General features: G+C 37.1%; 1 long non-coding RNA gene across 2 annotated transcripts in view; it reads left to right on the top strand.

Moving 5' to 3' along the window:
• The window catches only part of LOC129533581 (uncharacterized), a 70,879-nt gene extending 63,495 nt beyond the window's left edge, over positions 1 to 7,384 (top strand). Inside the window, exon 3 of one of the 2 annotated variants that reach the window (XR_010133662.1) lies at positions 6,863 to 7,384. This is a non-coding gene — a long non-coding RNA (uncharacterized lncRNA). Of the gene's footprint in view, positions 1 to 855; positions 1,439 to 6,862 lie in introns of those variants that run through there. The other variant, XR_008679824.2, reaches the window with a different exon arrangement.
• Positions 7,385 to 25,044: the final 17,660 nt, after the last annotated feature.

Genomic DNA, 25,044 nt, shown 5'->3' with positions numbered 1-25,044 from the left:
AACTAGAGATGCAAGTTGATTCTATTGCACCACCAGAAACTCCAGTCTGCAAAAGCATGTAAGAAACTCACAGATATTGGGAAAGATGGGTCTGGAGGACAAAGTTCAAACTATTGCCATGTCAAGAACGCCATTTTTCCATTCTCTGGTGTCATCTACCTTCCCTTCACCTCATGCTCTGCTCTAGCTCTAAAGGCTTTGTGCTCAGAGCACACTTTCCTCTTTCATGCCTCCTTATCTAGATATTCCACTCCTTCTGCCTAGGATACCCTTTCGTATCTTGTCTTTTTGGCAAGTCTGTCTTTTTTTTAAATTAGGGTTAAGTTCAAAGATCATGTTCATCTCTCATGCCACCCCTACCCTTTGCACTGGATAGATAAGCTGCTTTTCTTCATTATTCTGTATTCCTACACTTGCCTAAAGCACATCCTAGCGTGGTGTGGAATATGTAATACTGTACTTAATAGTTCATTCTTCTGTCTCCCTCTCCAGACTTATGAGCTCTTTAAAAGTAGGGTCTCAGCCCTGGTCATCCACTACATAACACATCGGAGGTCCTCTATGGATACTGAAATGATGGAAGAAAGACTGTTTCTAAACTATTCAGATGGTCAGGTCACAAATATGGTTTTGAATTAGCTAAATTACCTGGATAGTATGTTCTCTTTACTTTATCATTTTTTTTTGTTATGAAGGACAAAACATCAGAAAGCTTTATTTCAGCTAGTTGTTTCCTTTTTCTCAAATACATGGAAATACCTATTATAAAAACTTTTAGCTGAGATGCTTTAATGGAATCTCAGGGTAAAGGAAAGGGGTTTCTCTGTGCCAGCAACTTAATGTTTCCTGTTTCAGCTGTGCTGCCAGAGATTGTAATTCAGGAACCAATCTCAAGCTGAGCAGAGGAAAAAATGAGATGCTTCATGAAAATGGCCAAATGTCATCACCAGCTATTTTGTGAGAAGAGCTATGTTAGGAGCCATCCACATGTAAAATGGACTTTCACCAAATTCCACCCATCTGCAGGTCATGGAAGCTCACAACATGTATGTCTCCTGAGGGAGCCTTTTCGTTTTGTGCTTTTTCTGGCACTAAGAAATACAGACACTTGTGATTTACTACTGGGCACTTATAGGAATGGAGTCAACTATTTCCTAAGAAACTCAAAGACTGAAATGAGAAATTCAGAAAATAAAAATATTTTCTGTGTTAGAAAACTATATACCAGAAAGCCTGAAAAGTGAGGCAAAGGGCACAGAAATTCTGGTTAATAAGATGTTGTAGATTAGTGAGAACTTGAACATGTTTTTGCTTCCAGTATATTTTTTGGAATTTCTAAACTATATTAGTTCCATTTCTTGCCTTAGGAATTACAGTATTGTGATCATGTGAGAAAAGATAGTTCTAAATATTAATAAATATTTTTAACTACATCAAATACGTCTTTGAAGATTTTGTGTTTTGATGTTTGAGGTCATAGTACCATAACATAGAGCAGGGATGCAGCATTGAAGAATTAAAGGGCGCCAAGTTAGAAATCTAAGAATCCAACTTTATCATTTATCAATTCCGTACCCTCCAGCCAGTCATTTAACCTCCAAAGTTTCAGGTACTTTAGCTGTAAAATAAATGGAAAAGGATATCTCTACCATTCTACACTCTGTATTCCTACCCAGCTCAAAAACAGGAACTTACTAATACTTCTCACCACACAGGCAAGTCTTTGGGACTGCTGTGATTTGGTTATTTGTTTGTCCTCACCCAAAGCTCATGTTGAAATTTGATCCCCAATTTGTGGTGGTGTGGTTGGGCCTAGTGGAAGGTATTTGGGTCCTGGGGGCAGATTCTTCATGAAAGGCTTGGTGCTATCCTCCAGGTAATGAGTGTGTGTTTTCCTTCTGGCTAGACAGAATTAGTCCTCGTGGGAATGGGTTATTTCCCTTGAGCATGGGTTGTTATAAAGAGAGGTCCCACTTCCTGTTTGGTCCCGCTTCATACATGCCTGCTTCCCCTTTGACTTCCTAGGCCATGTTTTGATGCAGCACAAAAGCCCTCACCAGAAGCCAAGCAGATGCTGGTGCCATGCTTCTTGTGCAACCTGCAGCACTATGAGCCAATTAAGCCTCTCTTCTTTATGAACTGTCCAGCCTCAGGCATCCCTTTACAGCACCCCAAATGGGTTAAGACAGGGATCAAGCACCAGCTATTCTCTTTACTTCTTACTTCTCCTTCTCCTAGGAAGAAGGAATGACTTAACTGATTGAAGCAATTAGAGTCAAACATCTATTAGTCATGGTTTCTGTTTTTGGAAGAGATAATGCATCAATTGTCACTGTTTATGTGTGGTCTTTTTTTTTTTTTTTTTTTTTGAGACATAAGACTTTTAGCTTTGTTGTCAATTGCTCCAGAATCAAGAAGCGGGGTGGGGCAGGGTGGGGGATGAGTCATTAACTGGTAATCTGCAGTGATCTCAACAATAATATTTGTGATGTCAGTTCCGGATCAAGAGAGTAGAATGAGCAACAAACTTCCCATCAATCTCAGGACTCCCTGGAAATCCTAGTGATTTTAAGATATATAAAAGTAACAAAAAATGGATTTCATTAACAAAGAAGATAATTGGAGAGAGTTAACATCTGAACAGAGATCCCAACACATTTTTGAAATACAGAAAGATAATAAAAACCTATTGAAATATGAAATGGAGCAGAGCGAAGTGCAGATGCAAATCCAGTAAGAGCAGAGTGCAGTGGAGGTGGAGGTGAAAGTCAGTATTCTCACTGGAGGCACCAACTGAAGTTGGCAAATGAGGCAGAAGGTAGACATGGGAAGTCAAGCAAACAGGAAGATTATCCGGAGGTCTTTGAACCAAATTGCTCCCCAGTGCCTCTCATCCCGCTTTCCCTACACCAGCAAGTGGAATCTCCTTGATAAATAAAGTGGCTGAACTGCTTAGGCTTTTATTGGGGGTATAGAGGTTTAAAACCTCTTTGTTTTAGCATTTAGGGAAACTGCAACCTGTCAGCTGTTATCCATATCACTCATATTGAAACAAAGCAGGTCATTTAACAAGCCCTTGCCTACATACATAAACTGCCAGTCGAATTTCAAAGCAGTGAAGGGGAGTTTTTGAGAAAAGACCTATTCACACAGCAGCGGAGGAAACCTACACAAATTAACTAGAATAATGAGCCCCATTCTTTATTCTTAAAAGTGATTGGATAACAAATATATATGTTATATATATATATGTATGTATGAAAACCAAAAGCACAAAGTAAAAGACCAAAATAATAAAACAGAAAAACCAACTCTGCAGAAAACAGAAGATAACTTAATAATAACAGCATTTATATTGCACTTATTTGAAGTCAGGCATTATTCCAAGAGCTTTATATATATTAACTCATTTCTTCCTGAGAACTATCTTACAAAATATGAATTTTTACCATCTCCATTTAACAAATAAGAAAACTGAAGCACAGGGAGGTGGAGTGAGTTACTGCTGTGTGAAAGGGCTGTATACGGGAAGCAGTCCCCAAATGCTGAAAGAGTTGAGAAACCAAAGAACCATGCAGACAAATTCAGTTTGCCGATAAAGGGTGCTTCATTGAGGGAACTTGCAGACAGAAATGGGGTCTTGAGCAGCAGCAAGACAGGTAGATCTCCACACTGTTACTCCCCAGATCCAAGGCTTATAGACCATAGGGAAAGGGTGTATGTGCTCCAGCAACACAAAGGCACCCTCCAGAAGAGGCAAGAATACTATATGCATCACAGCCTATAATTTCTGCAACAACATCAAGGTTGACAAGTTCTTACACTAAGGACAGTAAATAAAGCAGGAATCAAGAAGCATTCATGATACTGGAGCTAATCAGAAATCAATATGGCAGATTAGCATGAAAATAGGGCCACTTTTGTTTCCACAGTTACCCACAGTTGTAGCTAAGTGGTGGAGCCCATGATTCTATCCGGGTCAGCTTGGCCCCAGAGTTTGCTCTCTAATTATCTGCCAATTTTAATTGGTATCCTAGTCACGATGTGAGAAATCATTACACTCATGTAATAAGAATAGAATGCAATGAATAAGGAACAGTTCATCTATAATAAAGAAACTTTAGAGATTCAAAACATGACAGCTAAAATAGAAAAGTTCAATAGGGCCAGGCACAGTGGCTCACACCTGTAATCCCAGCACTTTGGGAGGCTGAGGCAGGCAGATTACTTGAGCTCAGGAGTTCAAGACCAGCCTGGACCACATGGTGAAACCCTGTCTCTACCCAAAATACAAAAATTAGCTAGCTGCAGTGGTGTGCACCTGTAGTCCCAGCTACTTGGGAGGCTGAGGCAGGAGAATCCCCTGAACCCGGGAGGCAGAGGCTGCAGTGAGCTGAGATAGTGCCTGGGCAACAGAGTGAGACCCTGTCTCAAAAAAGGAAAAGAAAAGAAAAAGAAAGATTCAATAGGCCTTAGAGGACTGGAAGATAAAAGTAAAGTAATCTCAAAGAAAACAGAGTAAAAGAAATAGAAAAGATGAGGTAAAACTAAGACATAAAAGACCAATCTAGGAGGTTTAATATTTAACTAAAAAGATCTTCAGAAAAAATGTGTGTGTGTGTTTTAACAATTACCATTATGTGGTAGGATTTCAGAACACCAAGCATTCTACATGTTTTTGAAGATAAAGCTTGTCTCCTATCAATAAACAAAGATTAGACTAGTCTTAAACATCTCAACAGCAAGGACTGGATATTGGAAGACAGTGTAGCAATTCCTTCAAGATTTTGAAGGAAAATAGTTTCCAACCTAGAATTCTGTGCACAGTCATAATATAAAATACATGAAAGAAAAGTTAATACGCTTAGAAACATGAAACATTAATGTTATAAATACATTTTCAATGCCACAAAAGAAATAGCACTCGAACATTAATTTTCTCAGCAAGGCAATTTTACTTCTATAGAAGGGTATGACTCGCGGATGGAGCAATGGTGAGAGCACACCTGAACAAGGGAGGAGAAGAGATTTTTTTTCCTGATGCAGGTAGCCCCTACTGCTGTGTCATTCCCCTGCTGGCTAGGGTTGGACTGCACAGTCTAAGCTAATTCTGATTGGCTATTTTAAAGAGAGAGGGGGTAGGAGTTGGAGTCACAGAGTGAGTAGTTTGGTAGGAAGGGTGGTTACAGAACAGGTGTTTCAGGATGATTCAGGTCAGAGCAGGTGACCAGGGGTGATTCAGAACGGAGGAGGTGACCAGGGGAACAGATGTGAACTACTGATTAGAACTGGTGGAAAAGGTTGTTTACTGAAACTAGGGGCGAGGAGAACAAGGAAGTTAAACTTTAAAATGGAGAACAAAGAACTGAACATACTGACATACTGATTCTTTGAAGAGAAATTTAGAACTCACTGTGTTCAATATTAAGATCTAAGACTATTAACCTGCAATGTTTAAGACTGTACTCAAACATACATGGGATTGATGATTAGGGAAAGGACATAGAATCCAGGAAACAGGTTTCAACCTAGGAGAACAACAAAGAGGAGACCAAGGATAGAAGGTCTGCTACTGATCTTCAGAGCCCTGGTCCAGATTGTAACAAGGGGATAATGATCTCAGGAGGTGGAAAAGGTAGAAGAAGCTGTTTTGTTTTGTTTTGGAGACGAAGTCTTGCTCTGTCGCCCAGGCTGGAGTGCAGTGGCACGATCTTGGCTCACTGCAAGCTCCGCCTCCTGGGTTCACGCCATTCTCCTGCCTCAGACTCCTGAGTAGCTGGGACTACAGGTGTCCACCACCATGCCCGGCTAATTTTTTTTTTTTTTTGTATTTTTAGTAGAGACAGGGTTTCACCGTGTTAGCCAGGATGGTCTTGATCTCCTGACCTTGTGATCTGCCTGCCTCGGCCTCCCAAAGTGCTGCGATTACAAGCACGAGTCACCATGCATGGCCAGGTAGGGGAAGATTTATCCATCATGGTCGAAAGACTGAAAAAGCTTGATGAGAAAAGTTGAAGGAACCCAGGGCAAACCAATACTCTTATTCCAAAAATGAAGCCTTAAATATGACATGATTATTTAGTGATTGAGAATCTAGTTGATCTTGATCCCCAGAACAGTCTCTTTCAAGTAGGTCAATCAATAGTCATGATTTGAACGTGCTGAAAAGAAAGTGTAATTCTTAGGTTATGTACTAAAAAGTACCAATACTGTCATAATGTGTAGGCCATTTCTTCTAAATTTTATAGTCAACTTATGGACAAAGCACAGAGGCCTTAATTCTAATTACACAACATATTACATAATATAAATAGCAGCAACGTTGATGGTATTCAAGATACAGTCAGCAGAAAGTGGGAGAGAGAAAGTGGTGAGAGAAAGTGGTAAGATAAAGTGAAAGTGCAGTGTACTAAAATCTTCCCTTCTTTAGAATGGGGTTCCAGATACAGTTGAACCAAAAAAAATTAGAAATATATAGAATTTAAAGTTACAAAGATAATCCATCCTCAAAAAAATTAAAGTTCTAATATAAGTAATAAACATTGGAAGGAAAAGAAGATGCTGGCAGTGAGCTGAATTTTCATTCTTTGTAGCAGGCAGCCAATGGATCATGTCTGAACATTTTAAGTTAAGAATAGATTTAAAAATCTCTACTTTAGAGTTTAAATGTAACCAGCTGAATAACTAAAAACAAATTTAAAGTAAGTTGCTTTTGGGAAGCAGGATTGAGTTGAGGGAGGGAGTAATAGATTTGCTTTTCAATATTAGCTCTATATTATTTGATTTTTTAGCATTTGCTGGTATTATTTGATTTTTAAATGTTACTTATATCCTTAAATAACAACTCATCTCTATTTTATAGGACAGGACTAATGGGAAGATTGGATGGGATAATGGATCTCCTAAAGTATCACACACCTATAGCAACATGCAAACAAATGATACCAATAAAGTAATACTATCGTGAAAGGTATTAGAAAATGTGAGGTGCTATACAAATACCAGTTATTACAGATAAGTACCACAGAATTTGGAGTGCACCTATGTTGAGCCCTAGCTATTTCACTTACTATAAAATCAATGTATCCTTACTATGTCTTCAGTGAAATGTAAAATGGAGTCTGTATAGGGGTTAGGAGCACAGACTCTAGAGTTTGACTGCCTGAGTTTAAATACCAACTCTACTATTTACTAGCTGTGTGACCTTAGGTAAATTACTGAATCCTTCTGTGTCCAATTTTCTCATTAGTAAAATGGGATCAATGTGAAGATTAAATGAGTTAATGCATATAAAGCCCGTAGAAGAGTGCCTCTCTCAAAGTAACCCTATATACATGTTTGCTCTTTCAACTGCATAATAATATTAAAAGATTTTTTCAATCTTTCATATTATTTAATTTCTTTTTTATATATGTAGGTGTCAGGAAATCCTAATGCATGATAGTTGTGCAACCTTCTTAGGTCACTGGCAAACCATGATGTGTGTAAGCTTAAAGCATAATTAATTAAAGAAAAACACTGAAATTTAGAAGAAATTCTGACCCAGACACACACACAAGCTCATGTTTACATAGGTTAGCCAGGGACTGAACATGTATTAAACACCTTCCCATGTTGGGACACTATTCAAGACTGTTAAGGCTACAAATATGTGGAAGTCCTGGCCATCAAGGAGCTTACAGATACTCATGGATCTACATGTGGGGAGGAAACAAGCAAGCTACTTCTGGAACCATTTGGCGGCTTGGAAGCTTGCTACAGAGAAGCTGAAGGGTAGAGCTGAGCCCTACCTCCTGGTCTGTGAGGCGAATGATGATCCGTCAGGAGCATAGAAGGGAGAACCTCCTCCTCCACTCTCCACCTGCCCCAAACACACAGTCTTTCCCACACAACACAGGCTTGCCTCCTTAGGCTCAGCAGAAGGGGGAATGAGCTTCCAGGAGTAACACCCAGCTCCTAGCCTCACTAGAGGACCACCCTGGAAAAGGGCCTGCTTTACCCAAGTCTTCTCTGCCACAGTGAGGAAGCCACCCCCACCCCACCAACCACAGGTGCTCTCCCAACCCAAATCAAAAAGCCACTGGTACTATCACCAACCTCTGTCATCCTGCCCCAACCAAAAAGATATCACTTGCCTGCCGGCTTTGTCACATAACTTATTTCTGCCTTCAGGACTCACGTAGGTCTGCCTGCAATTCCCTTTCATGTTTAGGGCCTGCTGAGGACTGAGCAGTGTGAAAAAATTGACTCAATCATTTTTCAACATTATTAACACCAATTTCTAATTTGTAAATAATATTGTTAGAAGTGCTAGAATTTACATTGAGTCCTAGTGAATAAATTACATCCTGAGAACACCAATAATGAGAAGGAAATTACAGTGACACCTCCAAGAAATAGGAACACTCTTAAGTGGCAACTGGGAGATGGAAGCAGCAGCGAAGGGCAAACCCTGGATGTACCATGTGGATAATGAGATGTGTTGGTCATGAGCTTAGGGGCAGCAAAGTAACTCTCCTGTGCTCTGGGTGTGTGTGCTCTGGGAGGAAGGCTCTGTGTGTGGTGAGGCAACTGGGTCACATCCCGAGAGTGGTGGTTTCTGTGTAAAGCAGATGGGAGCTGGAGGAGGTTGGAGAAATGAGCTGTGTGAGTGAAACAGCTGTTTGAATGAAACATCCAACAGAGGATGACTCTGCCTTCTGGCTACCAAGGGTGGGGCTCCTGCTGTTCCATTCATGGTAAGAGACCAGATACTTGGGTAGTCAGCATAGAGAGACTCAGCTATGTTAGGGCAGGGCCTACATGGAATCAAATATCAGTGGTATCTTACATTTGCCCAACACATTATGACCTACAAAGTACTTGCAGATTCTTGATCTGATTTATGCCACACATTGGCCTGTGCTCTTGGCAGGGCACATGTATTATCATCACTCTACGGGGAAGGAGATCCATACATGATCATATGACCAGTAGAAGAGCTAAGACAAACAAGTTGCCCTTTGGACTCCTACTGTGGTGTTCCTTGCTCCACGTCACACTGCCTTTCCTGGGAGATTTGTCAGGGCAGGTCTCAGTGAGCACTTTGTTGAGATTCTGCTCTCAGGAAGAGAGAAGTTAATTAGTTAAAGATGACTTCCATCACCTGAACCCAAGTCACGCACCAAACGTGAGCCATAAATGCTAAGAGGAGGTGATAGTTAATGCGAAGAAATGATGAGGAAGAATGAGTTGTTTCCATTGGCACATTAAATGGTAGCCTGTGGACTCCCCAAATAATTGATTACCCTCAGAAAATATTATTTACTTTGGTTTAGAATTGAATGAGGTTCGTTTGACCACTATTATATTTCTTGGTAAATAAAAACTGAAAAGAAAGATAATTTATTTAAATATAATGAGTTCTTTAAAAATATAAAAGACTATGTTCAAAGAATTATTGTTATTTCTTATTAACAATACCCTAAAATTAAACATTATCCCAAACTGAGTAGGCTGTACATTAAATTGTTCATGAGTCAAATAAGAAATGAATACTCTATTGAAACCAAAGCAAAATTATTTTATCCCCAGTAAGAAAATTCTCCTTCTTACCACCCCCAGAGTTTCCACACAGATTAGATAATGGCCTATTTTATTTTAACAAAGCTTTTGGCAAAATGTTGACAAGCCACAAATGTGGCCTCTGAACCCAGGGACCAAAAAGACTAATACTGTTCCTTTGAGAAACACACAGTTTGTCCAACAATCAGAAGAAAAACAGAAAACCATACTTGAATCCAACCTGGAGTCACAAGTTAGTGAATTCAACTGTCTCAATTATAGGGTGAAACTTTTCATAAGTCAGTTGCCGTCAAGTCACAAAGCACCATATCTATTTTTATTTTTACTATATTTTGTGGTGGTCCCCAAGATAAATTAATGGCTAGCTTAGTGTTTTCAGTTGTTTATTCATTCGTCACTCTTATGGGAACACGGAAACATTCGGGCTGTGCAATTCAGTCAGATTATATAAAACCTCCCTTAAATAACAAGACAGATACATCTGGTCCCTTTCACAGGGTAGTCACATAGCTGGCTAGAGTCAAATCTGGCTAATTAATCAGAAAGAATAAAAACTAGACATCTTGTATTCAACTATGTATGTATAACTATGAGCAATGGAATAGAAAACTCATTCTAGATCCCACGAGGCTTTCAGAAGAAAAGTACAGAGAATGTATCTTGTATTTGACTTAATAGTTTTGTCACTTTAACCAAAATGTTATTCTTGGTCCTAGGAACTCAATGATATTAATGATATTCCTTATCATACACATATTTTCTCTGTATAACTATAGGTTTAAAATTTCAATCATGAGATGATGGTTTATGAAAGTTTGTGGGCTTGCATCCCTATCTCTCATGTGCCTGAAGAATGGTTGGGCTTGTTTGGTTAGTGCCTCAGCAGCAAAAAATTGTCCACACAGTGTATCAAGTCCATTCATCCATCTCATTCATGGTGCAAATATGGCCATGTGGCTTGTTCAGTCCCTCTAGAAACCATGTATTTTATACAGTGACAAACTTCTGTCTGGCCAGCCTTGACTAGAACACAAAAGATATTGGACCTTCATGGATGGTTCATCCCGGACCTATCACCTGTCAGTGAAAAAACAGCTCTTGAGATCAACCAGCTGTGGGCCCTGTACCATTATCTCTCTCTGCAATCACCTAACCTGGCTGCGTAGTCCATTTCACACAGCCAGTGAACACACAACAGAAAACCCAGAGAGCCTTCAGGAAGTCAGCCTGTGTTCAAAGCTTCCACTAACAGCCACCTGCACCGACTGCACCACTTCTCTGCCCTGGCGCATGTTGTGCACCCTCTTTTGGACTTTTTTTTAGGATAGCAGAGCTTCTCGTCCCCTCTGATCCTGATTCTACAAGGCTTTTATTTACTAAGTAGAGCACAGCAAGCAACGTATACCAGAGCCAAACTCACATGGTAGAAATTCCCTGAGGGTATTATACTAAACACACTGCCTCCTTCCTATGAATGATAAAGTGAGAAGAGTGACAAATCTGCATTCTGCTTCATTACACAAAACATACAACCCCTCAGGGCTTCATCTGAGAGGAATCTAAGGACTAATACAATATCATAGAAGTTCCACACCATAAATGAAGAAACTGATACATCAAGAAGTAGTAAAGTAATTAATCCAGGTCAATAAATAGAGTAATGCATTCATTTCCTATTGCTGCTGTAAGAAATTACCACAAGCTTGAAACAGCACAAATTTGTTATCTTAGAGTTCTGGAGGTCAGGAGCCCAAACTGAGTTGGCAGTGCTGAATTCCTTCTGGAGGTCCCAGGAGAGAATCCATTTCCTTGCCTTTTCTAGCATCTATAGGTTACTGGCAGTTTTTGGCTCATGGCCCCATTAACCATCTTCAAAGCCAGCAGCATGGTATTATCAAATCTTTTTCCTCTATGAGCTCTGCTTCTGTTGTCTTGTCTCTTCTCTGACTCTGACACTTCTTCCTCTCTCTTATACAAACCCCTGTGATTGCATTTGTCCCACCTGGCTAATCCAGAATAACCTCTCCATCTCAAAACCCTTAATTTAATCACAAACTCAAATTTATTTTGCCATGTAAAGTAACATTCACAGGTTTGGGGGATTGTAGGGCATGGACATTTTTGGAGGGAAGAGCATTATTCTGCCTACCACAAATGACAACCAAAAAGTCTAATCTTCATCAGTGACTAAGGATCTAGCAAATATGTGTGTTAATTTCATTCAAACTACATTTAGTAACTAGATGCCAGGTACCATAACTGATAAACATCACAAAGCAAAGAATAGGCATAAAATGCTCATATATATATGTATATACATATATATATATATATAGAGAGAGAGAGAGAGAGAGAGAGATGGAGTCTCGCTCTGTCACCCAGGCTGGAGTATAGTGGCACAATCTCGGCTCACTGCAACATCTGCCTCCTGAGTTCAAGCGATTCTCCCAGCCTCCTGAGTAGCTGGGACTACAGGCACATGCCACCATGCCCAGCTAATTTTTGTATTTTTAGTAGAGACGAGGTTGCACCACGTTGGCCAAGATGGTCTCGATCCGTTGACCTCATGATCCGCCTGCCTCAGCATCCCCAAGTGTTGGGATTACAGGCATGAGCCACTGCACCCAGCCCCAAAGATATATTTTAAATGTAAGTCATAAATAAGGAAGACCTTTTAAGATCCTTTAGAATGGAAAAACTATTAATAGTGAACTGTGGTAACATACAAGACACAAAGAGCTCATATTTCTAATATTTTTTAAAAATGATTTTATAAATAAAAAAGAATGATATGAACAACCCAACAGAAAACAGGGGCAAAATTAGCAATTTATGTACCAAGGCATACAAATGAGCAATGCATATATTGTGAGAAGTCTTCTTTTACATCTCAGATCAGCAAGTACTATGTGCTGAATGTTTGTGTTTCCCCAGCAGTCATATGTTAAAGTGTTAACCCCCAAGGTGATTGATAGTAGTTGAAGGTGGGGGCTTTGGGAGGAAATCAGGGTTATATTAAGTAATGGGAGTGGAGCCTCCATAATGGGTTAGTGCCCTTATGAGATGGATGGACCAGAGCTTTTATTCTTCACCAGGTGTGGCTACAAGGAGAAGACAGCTGTCTGCAAACTGTCCTCATCAGACACTAGATCTGCTGGTATCTTGATCTTGGACTTGGAAGCCTCCAGAACTGTGAGGAATAAATGTTTGTTGTTTAAGCCACCCAATATATGGTATTCTGTTGTAGCAGCCTGAACCGACTAAGACAGCAAAATTAAAAAAATTAATGATAGTCTTTACAATGGCCTAAAAGGCCTGCATGATCTGGTTCCTTTATCTCACTCTGCCCCTCTTACCTAATCCCCTTCTTCTGCTTCCACCTCACTCGTTATTCCAGCCAGAAAAGTGTCCTCTCACATTATAGATCATGTACGTATATTTATACACATATACACATAAAAATTTGGCCAAGCAATGCCACTTATAGAAGTTCTTATACAAATGAAAAAAGTTATGCATACAAAAATAAAAATGTTTCCAGGTAGAGATTTGGTTAAATTAATTATTATATATTCATAAAACTAAATACTATGCAACAACTGGTCTAAGTGTATATGTAAACCATTTCTCACATGCATTGACATGGAAAGGTTCCTGAAGTGTATCTGTTAATATAATTCATAACATATATGTTTATTTATTACATAGTTATTAATTATAATTTATATTATTTATAAAATAAATATATCCCCATACATATCCCTTCCAAAACATCTGGAAATGATTAGAAGAGGAATGAACATTATTTTTCATTTACCTGATTATTAACACATATTACCCCAGAAGAAACACTTATCCAAATCATTTAAGAAATTTTTTTTCTTTAAATCAGAAAGAAAATACCTTTTCTCTCTGTATTTTCTCTATATGCCGGCTTCTTAGGACCATTCTAGCAACAGTTGGCTTTGTGAAATCATTGGAAAATCTCATTCTTTTTGGTCTATATTTTGCTATTCTGAGTAAACGTCATCTGTTATATAGATGACACTCAAAGCCCTCTGAATATTTTCATTTTGCTATGTATTACATAGAAAAGACTTAAGCGTTCTTATAATTTTTATAAGCATATAATCCCCCTTTCTCATGATAAAATATAGACCTAATAAAACAAAACTTTCTAAAAATATTTTAGATGTATAAGCTCGGTGAGACTATCTGGAAACTACAAATTTCTGCTACAATCCTAATTGTGGCCCAACTAAGTTATAGCAAATTTTACTGAAGAAAATGCATGGATAACTTTTTTCCTTACAAAAACTCAAAAGAGCATGATCTCTGTAGACACAATTTCTTCCAGTTTTTACATGTAAATTATTCTTACTCTCTCTAAAATGGTTTCTAACCACTAGAATTACCAGACAAAATTATTTTGAATAACCATATTCTCTATTTTTATATTTAGCAGAATTATTTCAAATTATCATTTCCAATGTTATTTTTAACTTAGCATTTTTTTTAAATCTACAGATCCGTACATAAAATACTGTGGACATTTTCCATCTGGGCAACATCCTGTCTTGTAATACATGTTCAGGATGGTCTCAATGCCCTAACAGAAACAGCACTGAATTAGGTCATGTTGAAGCAGATTAAATTTGAATTAGAGGCACTTCTGGTATTCACATAGATGTGTTAATATTTCCCTCTTCTACTTTTGAAATCAAACAAATAAAAAAAATAAGAAATACAAAAAGAACCTACATATTCCATTTTTGTCAAAACTAGGAAGCAAATTTACTGCAGTCTTCAAAATAAGTTTAAAGGCTGCCAAAAGCAACAAGACCAGACAAAAGCCACATATAAAACATGAGGAGAAGAAGCAAAGAGACTCATGAGAGGATCCCATGGCAGCAGATTTCAGAAAATTGCACTTCCTGCAGGTGAGAGGTTATCTGAGAAGTGCAGAAGCTGTATTCATGCTGGCAGCAATGGGTGTAGATCCTGTGTGATCGGGGGTGGCAACAAGAGCCTTCATGGACCCAGTGACTCTGAGAGAAACAAAAGTGCAGGGCTATGGAAGAACCACACAGATGAGCCATATTGGAAGAAAGAAGTCTGTCTCTAAGAAAGAAAAAAAGGAATTAAGAGTCTGAAAGGGTACAGTTATGTTTTTTCTCTTAATGGAACTTTCTGAAAAAAAGTTACTCAGAAAAATTCAAATTGTTCATTAATGAAAGGAATTAGCATAGCACTGACACCAAGATTATGTAAGAGAAGATGTAAGAAAGAAATAGCAGTAAACCTTCCAAACACAAAGGACACAAGCCAGAAAAAATGTTGACACAGAGCAAATAAAAATTGTAGCCAAATGTTTTATTGTGAATTTTAAAATTAAAAAAATCACTAGTCTTTATGAAGGAAAATTATAAAGGAGAAGTACAAAGAAGGAAAAAATGGAAGAAGCACACAGAGAAAAGAATGTAAAAAGCAAGTAGGAAACTTAGAGAATAGTAATCAGAAAACTGGAGGGAAAAGGTGTAGCATAAAAACAAGTAAAGAAGATTCAACATAATCCTTTGAAGCTGTCAAAGAGGGAAATAACCAAGTAAAACAGAACAAATTGCTAATGGTATAATTGAAGAAAACTTTCCTAATGTAAAAGATGACCTACAATCACATACTGAAAGAGTACACTCTGTGTTCAGGAATAATAACCCAGAACAGTTAACACCAAGACCCATCCAGTAAATATACTGAATGTAAAGATAAAGAAAGAATCACAGACAAAATCATTGGATAATTTACAACAGGAAAAAATGTATAGGTGTTCCTCAGACTTCTCCATACCTTCATCCAATGCCAAAATTCTTAAAGTAACACCTGTAATATTCTCAAGGAAAGAAATGTGAGCTAAAGATTTTATATACAGCCAAACTATTCTTCAAATATAAAGGGTACAAACAAAAAGTCTTGAACATTCTGGAATCCAGAAAATGTTGTCCTTCAAAGTCCTTATTGATAAAATTGCTAGAAGACGGACTCCAGCCAGCCAAAGTCCAGGAATTACAACAAACGCATTCATGGTGGTCACAGAATATGTTTAGATGCAATTCAAAATTAAAAACAAATGTGGAGCTAATGTAACCAAATACAATGTTAATTTTATAAGTGCTGAAAATGTAGAAATGATACAGCTAAGACAAATTGGAAAAGGAAAGAGGGAACTGGAGTAAATTTCCCCTTTACCTCTTTTAAAGCTAAAGGAGAGCATTTAAATCAAACGAACCAAGTAATCAACATTGTAAGTCTATATAACAGAAAAATTAAATTCTAAGAAGGATAATATGATTAATTAAATGTGTGGTAGATGACTTTATAGATACAACACCAAAGGCATAATCCATGAAAGTAATGACTGATAAGCTAGACTTCACTAAAATAACTTTTGCTTTGCAAAAGATATTGTCAAAAGAATGAGAAGACAAAGCACAGATTGAGAGAAAATCTTTTCAAAAGATATATCTGATAAAGGACTGTTATCCAAACATTTAAAAATTACTAAAAATCAGCAATAAGAAAGCAAACAACCTGATTGAAAAATGGACAAAAGACCTGAAGGGACACCTCATCAAAGAGGCTATACAGATGCGAAGTAAGCATATTAAAATATATCCAACATCATATGTCATTAAAGAAGTGCAAATTAAAACAACAATGAGATACCACTACATATCTACTAGAATGTTCAAAATCCAAAACACTGACAGCATCAAATGGTGGCAAGGATTTGGTTCTCTCATTCATTTCTTGTGGGAATGCGAAATGGTACGGCCACTTTGGAAGACAGTTTGGCAGCTTTTTACAAAACTAAAAATGCTGTTATCATACAATCTATAAGCAGTCATACTCCTTGGTATTCACTCAAAAGAGGAGAAAGTTTATGTCCACACAAAACCCTTCACATGGATGTTTATAGCAGCTTTATTCATAATGATCAAAACTTAGAGGCAACCAAGAAGTCCTTCAGTAGGTGAATGGATAAATAAGCTGTGGTACATCTAGACAATGCAGTGTTATTCAGTGATAAAAATAAATGAGCTACCAAGCCATAAAAAAGCAGGGAGGAAATTTGAATGCGTATTACTAAGTGAAAGAACCCAATTTGATAAGTTTACATACTGTATGATTCCAACTTTGTGGCATTCTGGAGCAAGCAAAACTATGGAAACAGTAAAAAGATTGGTTGTTTCCAGGGGCTATGGAGTGGGAAGGATAAATAGGCAGAGCACAGGGGATTTTTAGGGCAGTGAAATTATTCTATATAATACTATAATGGTAGAGACACATCATTATACATTTGTCTAAACCCATGAAATATACGATATCAACAGTGAACTCTAACGTAAACTACAGAATTTGGGTGATGATAATGTGTCAGGGTAGGCTCATCACTTATAACAAATGTACCACTGTGGCATGTGATATCAAAAGTGGGGGAGGTTATGTGTATGGGGGAAGAAGACAGGATATATGGGTACTCTCTATATTTTCTACTCAGTCTTGCTGTGAATCTAAAACTGCTTTAAAAAATAAAGTTTATTGATTTAAACAATAAAAATTTGGGTGGTAGAGGAAAGGAAGGGAGAGGAAAGAGAAGAAAATGCCAACCCTGCATTGCTTATAGAAGAAGCTAACATATATACTGTCTAAAGAGTTAAAAAAAAAGAGTGCTACATATAAAAGTAAGTACATATAAGAGTGCTACTTTAAAAAGTAAATCCTTGATTAAAATATGTAACTTCCCAGATTTTAGAGTTACTGCATAAGTAAAACAAAGCAAAAATATGAGACCACATGAAAGATATTTGATTTTTTTAACTATAAAAACACAATCCATACTCCAAGAATGGTAGAGTAAAAATCTCCAAAAATTCCCTTCCTCAAAAAGATCAATGAGAACACTAGGACAATCAATGTTTTAGAGCTCTTAAAATTTATCAAAGACTGGCGACCAACAAGAAAAATGTCTGAATCTAAGTAAGAACAATGGGTTTTGTGGCTTTTTAACTTCCCTATTATCATCGTCCTCTCCCAGCTCTATGGGAGCCTTGATAACCAACAGCCTCGAAACCATGTTGGCTGTACAGACTTGAAGACCTGAAGCCACTGGAGGCAGCAGAATGGTTTTGGAACTAGAGAAAATTGTCACTCTTTGACCTATCTGGCAAGTTTCTGAAAATCTCAATTCTCAAGGCTTGTCTTTATTTGACCTTACTCAGAGCTCACACTTTGTTAACATCTGCCCACAGGGAATCTGTGGAAAACAACCAGTAGTGATTGTTTAACATGGTGGCTGCCTGAGACAGCATTACTAGTTGGAGCTAACAAGAGGCTGACCAAAAAACTTCCAAGGAATAAAGGGAATGAAATGTCTTTGGGGGACTTGAAAAGCTCTGACATATTCCTGGTAATCTAGTAGATTATGTACTTGTATAAGGCTGTATGAATGCCCAAGGAAGATATTAAAAGGCTCTCTTCTCTCACTTCTTCATTACCTTGAGTTTCTGAACAAGCAGGAAGTAAAGGCTAATGGAGAGCTATAAACTGCTTGCCAAATATTGAAAACATACTTTAACATACACACAGAGACTCTTAGCAAAGGCTAGGAGATGTATGGTTTAAGGAAATTTGAGAAATGCTCTGTCCAATCATTAACTGACCACTGAGCTAATCTAGCACAAAGTTTGCTGGCTAAACAAAGAATACAGACTTTATAGAATTAGCCTAGGCAAGTCACTAAACCAACAAACTGTAAAAACAATATATGTTGGAGAAAGGGGGGTATCTGATTTCCAGATTTGCCACATTTTATGATTTAAAATGTTCAGTTTTCAGCAAAATACCATGATATATGCAAAGAAAAAGGAAAATATGGACCATACACAGAAATAAAAAAGTCATCAATAGAAATTGTCACTAAGGAAGCCAAGACGTTTGACTTACTAAGCAAGATGTTAAATTAGCTATTTATAAATGTTTAAAGACCTAAAGGTAACCATGTGTAAAGAATTAAAAGATAATCTGAGAATAATATCTCACCAAATAAGAAATATCAATAAAGAGATAGAAAAAAATATATATATATATATATATATTTGTTGTTGTTGTTGTTGTTTTTACAAAAAACCACATAGCTATCTTGGAGCTGAAAAGTACAATAACTGAAATAAAAAATGCACTAAAAGCACTCAATAGTAGATTTTAACCAACAGATGAAAGAACCAGCAAACTCTAAGATAGCTTGATTAAAATTATCCCGTCTAAAGAATAGAAAAAAAAAGAATGAAGAAAACTTAACGGTGCCTCAGAGACCTAAGGAATACCATCAATGGGAGTCCAACATGCACACAATGAGAGTCCAGAAAGTCAAGACAGATGGGGGCAGAAGGAATATTTGAAGAAAAAATGGTAAAAACTTTCTCAAGTTTGATGAAAAAGCTACACATCCAAGAAATTCAATAAACTCCAAATATTATAAACTCAACGTGATACTCACCTAGACAGACAGTTGAAAGACAAAGAGAGAATCTTGAAATCAACAAGAGAAAAGTAACTAATCATATACAAGTTTTCCTCAATAAGATTAACAACGGACATCTCATCCAGAACCATGGAACCCAGAAAACAGTGGGATGACATAGTCACAGTGCTTAAGACACAATACAACATGAAATAATATAAAGAAATCAAGACCAAACCAATCTATTATATCATTAAAAATAATAGGCCTGAAAAAGCCTAATTTTAAAAGTATATTTTCACATTGGACCACATAGCCAAACTCAACTCCATAATATTTAAAACAAATATACTTTTTTAAAAAGACTCAAAAACATTGAAAATAAAAGATTTGGTAGTAATACACCAGGCAAGTGGCAACAAAAATAAAGTAGTGGTCAATTTGAAATTCAAGTCCAAAAACATTAAATGAACCAAAGAAGGGCTTTTTATAATAGAAAAGTCAGTTTATATTTAATGAAGATAAAACCAATAACAATATCTATGGCTCAATAACTAAGCAGCAACATTTAAAAAGCATAAATAAAAGAGATTTGTGGAGCAGTAGAAACACACAAACAATAGGAAATCTTATTTCTTTCAGTTTCTGACATTTCTATAGACAAAAAAATAAAGATATGAAAGACCAAAATAATATGAGAAATAAGACATCTTTGAGTGATATGAATCAAGTTCTGTCCACTAAAAAGAAAGATTGGGCCTTCTTTCTTAGAACATTCATAAAATATTGGGCCATAATAAAACTACAGTAAATTCTAAAAGGTGGAGTAGTGTCTAGAGCACACTTTATTTACAATGCAATTAAACTAGAAAGGAATCGCAGAAGTTGAATTCATGTCTCACATTAACACCAGGATAGATGCAAAATAAATGAAATACTTGATGTCAAACATGAAACTGTAAAAGAACTACTATAGGAGAATTCATTTAAACCTTCTAATGAGGAAGAATTTTAAAATTATGACTAAAAATATAGATGCCACAAAATATAAATAATATATAATATAGTCAAACACATAAAATAAAATAACATTTATGAAAAAATCTTTACGTCAAAAAGATATAAACAAATTCTAATGACAATGTTAATCTCGGAGAATACCACCATTGTGTTGCAAACAACAGCTTCTCTAATATATAAGGAGTTTTTAGAAGTTAATTTAAAAAAAAATTGATGGCTCAGTAGAAAAGTAAGGAAAAACTATCAACAGATCACTCTTAAAAGAATAATATAAATAGGCCTTAAACATATACAATTCCCTGATGAATGAAATAATAATACAGAAATTTAGAGTAAATTAGGAGAAAATTGGATGGACTAAAATTTGCAGTTCAATCCAATTACAAAGAATAATACCAGGTTTCTTTGTAACAAATTAATACAGTCCTTGATGCACAGTAGATTTTCTTTTTTTTTTTTTTTTTTGGCCTCTTTTTTTTTATTGCACTTTAAGTTCTGGATTACATGTGCAGAACATACATGTTTGTTACATAGGTATACAAGTGGCATGGTGATTTGCCACACACATCAACCCACCACCTACATCAGGTATTTCTCCTAATGTTATCCCTCCCTTAGCCTGCCACCCCCCGAGTCCCCAGTGTATGATGTTCCCCTCCCTGTGTCCATGGTTCTTATTGTTCAACTCCCACTTATGAGTGAGAACATGTGGTGTTTGTTTTTCTGATCATGTGATAGTTTGCTCAGAATGATGGTTTCCAGCTTCATCCATGTCCCTGCAAAGGATGTGAACTCATCCTTTTTTTTATGGCTGCATAGTATTCCATGGTGTATATGAGCCACATTTTCTTAACCCAGTATATCACTGATGGACATTTGGGTTGGTTCCAAATGTTTGCTATTGTGAATAGTGCCGCAATAAACATACGTGATGCACAGTAGATTTTCAATAAATACTTGAATAAATAACAGAAGTCCCTTTTATCCTCTTTGTTGATAGTCTTTAGAAACCTGTGCCTTTCTCTGTCAGTTAGCTCTTGTGTAACAAACCAATCCAAAATTTAGCAGCACAAGCAATAAAGATGTATTATTGTTATTAGACAAACCATAACCAGCCTATGGTTTAAAGACATATTATAGACAAACCATAACCAGCCTATGGTTTATAGACATATTATAGACAAAGCATAACCAGCCTATAGTTTGTCTAGGCAGTGCTGAAGATCTGAACCAGGCTTAGCTAATCTTGGGTGAGCTCACTCAAGCATCTGGAGTCAGCTGTGTCTGGGTTATTGGTTGGAACCGTGGAATGACTAGGTCTCTCAGGATAGATCAGGCTTGCTCATACAGTAGCAGGAGAGTTCAAGAAAGTGGAAGTATACAAGGCCTCTTGAGGCCTAAGCTCAGAACTGGCACCATCAACCACTACTTCTGTGCATTTTATAGGCCAAAGTATGTCACAGGACCAATTCCGATTCTAGTGATGAGGAAATAGACTCCAAGTCTTAAATGTATGGAATATCCAATCCATATTCCAAAGACACGGATATTTAAAAAAGGTAAGATTTGGGAATATTTTTGCAATTGGTCTCCCATACTTTCCACCAATGAACCTACAGAAATGTGAGAAAAGGTATAGTGTATTAAGAACGGGGTACCCAGAAATAGAACATTGGGCAGATCCCAAAACAGCACCGAGACCTTGCATTTCTGATTGCTTTAAAAACAAAAGACAAACCTTAATTCCTTCCTTCCTTCCTTCTCTTGCTCTCACTAGTTCGTTCACTCTACATTCTGACTTGCATTCTCTCTATTCTATTTTTTAATATTACCATGTTCATATAGTCCTATCCAAACTCCTCTATTTCCTTCCTTTCTCTCCTTCAACTTCTTTAGCAATCTCTCATTCTCCTCATTTACAGTATGTGTTTACTGAATTTAAATAACTAATTTCATAGGATCACCATTACTGTTGTTGTTGTTAATTATTCATAACTCCATGTTTTTGTAGTTCAGGGTAACTTCTTTCCGAGTCATTTACGTACATCTTATCAAGTGATAAAGTGCTGTGCCAGGAGACATTTCTGACAATGATGATCAAGCAACTGACATTTCATTCTTAGCATTTAAAAACTTTTCAAACATCTTTCGTATTCATTAGATCATTTAGTTTTTTTCTACAAAAGTAATTATTTTAAAGTAAATATTTATGCTTGGTTGGCCTTCAAGTTTGAGAACTTTGTGCATTTAGGTCAGTGTTTCTTAAATTTCAATAGAATGCAGCATTTAAAGGGAAAAGATTGTCATGAACCACTAATGTAATAATTATTATATATTTTATAATAATAAGTAAAAGCAAGTTATTTTAATTAAAAAATTTTTAATTGACACATGATAATTGTATGTATTTACAGGGTACAGAGTGATATTTTGATAATGTGTATAATGTATAATAATCAAATCAGAGTAATCAGCATATCCATCATTTTTTTGTGTTGGAAACATTCAAAATCCTATCTTTTAGCTATTTGAAAATATACCATAAGTTATTATTAATTATAGTCACCCTACAGTGACGTATAACACTAGAAGTTGTTCCTCCTATGTAGCTGCAATTTTGTATCCTTTAACCACCTTCTTCCTATCACTCCCTCCCTACCACTCTTCATAGCCTCCAGTAACCACAGCTCTACTCTCTACTTCTATGAGCTCCACTTTTTTAGCTCCCACATATGAATTAGAACATGTGGTAATTATCATTCTGTGCCTGACTTATTTCACTTAACATAACGTCTTCCAAGGTCATCCATGTTGCTGAAAATGACAGGGTTTCCTTCTTTTTTAGGGCCACATAGTATTCCATTGTGTATATATACCACATTTTCTTTATCCATTTATCCATTGATGGACACTGAGGTTGATTCCATATCTTGGCTGTTGGGAATAGTATTGCAATAAACGTGGGGGTGCAGATGTCCCTGTGATATACTGATTTCTCTTCTTTTGGATAAATACCCAGCAGTGGGATTGCTGGATCAGATGGTAGTTCTACTTTTAGTTTTTTTGAGGTACCTCCCTACTGTTTTCTATAGTGGCTGTATACCACATTCCCATCGATGATGTATAAAAGCTCCCTTTTCTCCACACCTTCCCCAGCATTTGATATTTTTTTTTGTCTTTTTGATAATAACTGCTCTAACTGGGGTGAGATGATATCTCATTGTGATTTTGATTTTGGAAGCAAGTTAAGCTGCATTTAAATTTGTCAGGTTTTGTGACCTGATTGTAGCATAGGTTAGGAAATAACTTAGAGCAGTAGTTTAGCCTCTATCTTCATAAAGCTGTTTTTAAATCCTGTGGTTTGATCTAATGAACAAAGATTCCAATTGCTCTGGATTTCAGATTGTGCAGATGCTAAAAGGAAGAGCAGTGCTTCTGTGAATATTCAGCTATTCTGCAGGTGCTAATTTTTCCTTCAAAACTGATTTTGAAATGAGAGTCATGGGTACATTTTGGCCTGGGGCAGGACAGGGAAGAATAGGAAAACATTCCTTCTTACTTCTTCCAACCTCAGCCTTGCCCTTGTGTCCATACACATCTCTAACTGAAAACTGGCTGCTTGAAACAGCTGCTCAGACTTGCATCTTTTTTTTTTGGACAGTCAAGCTCTGTTGTCCAGGCTGGAGTGCAGTGGCGTGATCTTGGCTCACTGCAACCTCTGCCTTCCAGGTTCAAGAGATTCTCCTGCCTTAGCCTCCTGAGTAGCTGGGACGACAGGCATGTGCCACCACGTCCGGCTAATTTTTTGTATTTTTAGTAGAGATGGGGCTTCACCGTGTTAGCCAGGCTGGTCTCGATCTCTTGACCTTGTGATCCACCCGCCTCTGCTTCCCAATGTGCTGGGATTACAGGCATGAGCCACAGCGCCCGGCCACATCTTGAAGACTAAAGCTAAAGGATTCTATTAGGGATTCCATAAAAGATCCTATTATTTGCCTGTATAACCTACAAAAAATAAATTCTAGCAAAAGACCAGCATATTGTATTGTAATGGAAAGAACATTCAATTAGTCAAAATCTTAGGTCATATTCTCAAACCTTTCATTGCTAATCTAATCCCTGAGCTATTTTGTAAACCTAGGCTGGCAACAGAAGTTTGGAATGCAACCCTTGTAATTTGTGGGTACCAGAAGGAAATGGTCAAAACTCTCCCTGCCCTAGCTTTTAAAGATTAGTGAAAAAGGATAGAATGAAATTATTTGACACTATTTGGTCCTCACTCATAAGCCTAATTACCTCATCAATACCTCTCCATGTCAGCTTTGCTTGCTGTGGGGTATTTAGCAGCATGTGATGGAGCAGCCCCTTCCTACTCCTGGGCCCAGGAAATTCACTCATAGGACTGGAGAGAATCAACCTATTTTCATAAATTTGAAATATTGTAATTTGAAGTATTGTAAAACAAAGGTAAGCTCATGTTCTATTGTAGATAAAAGAAAAAAATTAAAACCAAATGAGAATATTTTGATTATCAGTAGTTTCTGTTGTCTGTACTCACATTATACAATTAGTGCCCAGGAAAAAAAAGTAGGAAATAGTTTAGTTGTTGTTGTTATTGTTACCTATCAGGCAAAAAAAAAAAACAAAAAAACCCTCAACTTGAAATTGCAGATTTGATTACAACACCGGATTGTGATATTTTGACTCCTCTATGCTCCAAATAGACTGAGACGTTGGATGGCAGGCCCATTCCAGCAGACACCATAGTCTGAGAACTGATTACACATTGTGACATTCTAAAAGATTTTGAAAACATAGGAAATATTCTTTTGTCAGAGCAAAGAGAAGAAAATGAAAAACTTTTTGTAGGATAAAGTGAATAAATACAAGTGGCAGGTAGAAATTAAAATTACACTTTTTCCTAAGTTTGGATGAGATGC

The sequence above is a fragment of the Gorilla gorilla genome, chromosome 4 (genome assembly GCF_029281585.2).
Source record: "Gorilla gorilla gorilla isolate KB3781 chromosome 4, NHGRI_mGorGor1-v2.1_pri, whole genome shotgun sequence".
NCBI classification, from domain to species: Eukaryota; Metazoa; Chordata; class Mammalia; order Primates; family Hominidae; genus Gorilla; species Gorilla gorilla.
Note: the sequence above shows the minus strand (reverse complement) of the source record. Positions and strands in the feature narration are given on the sequence as shown.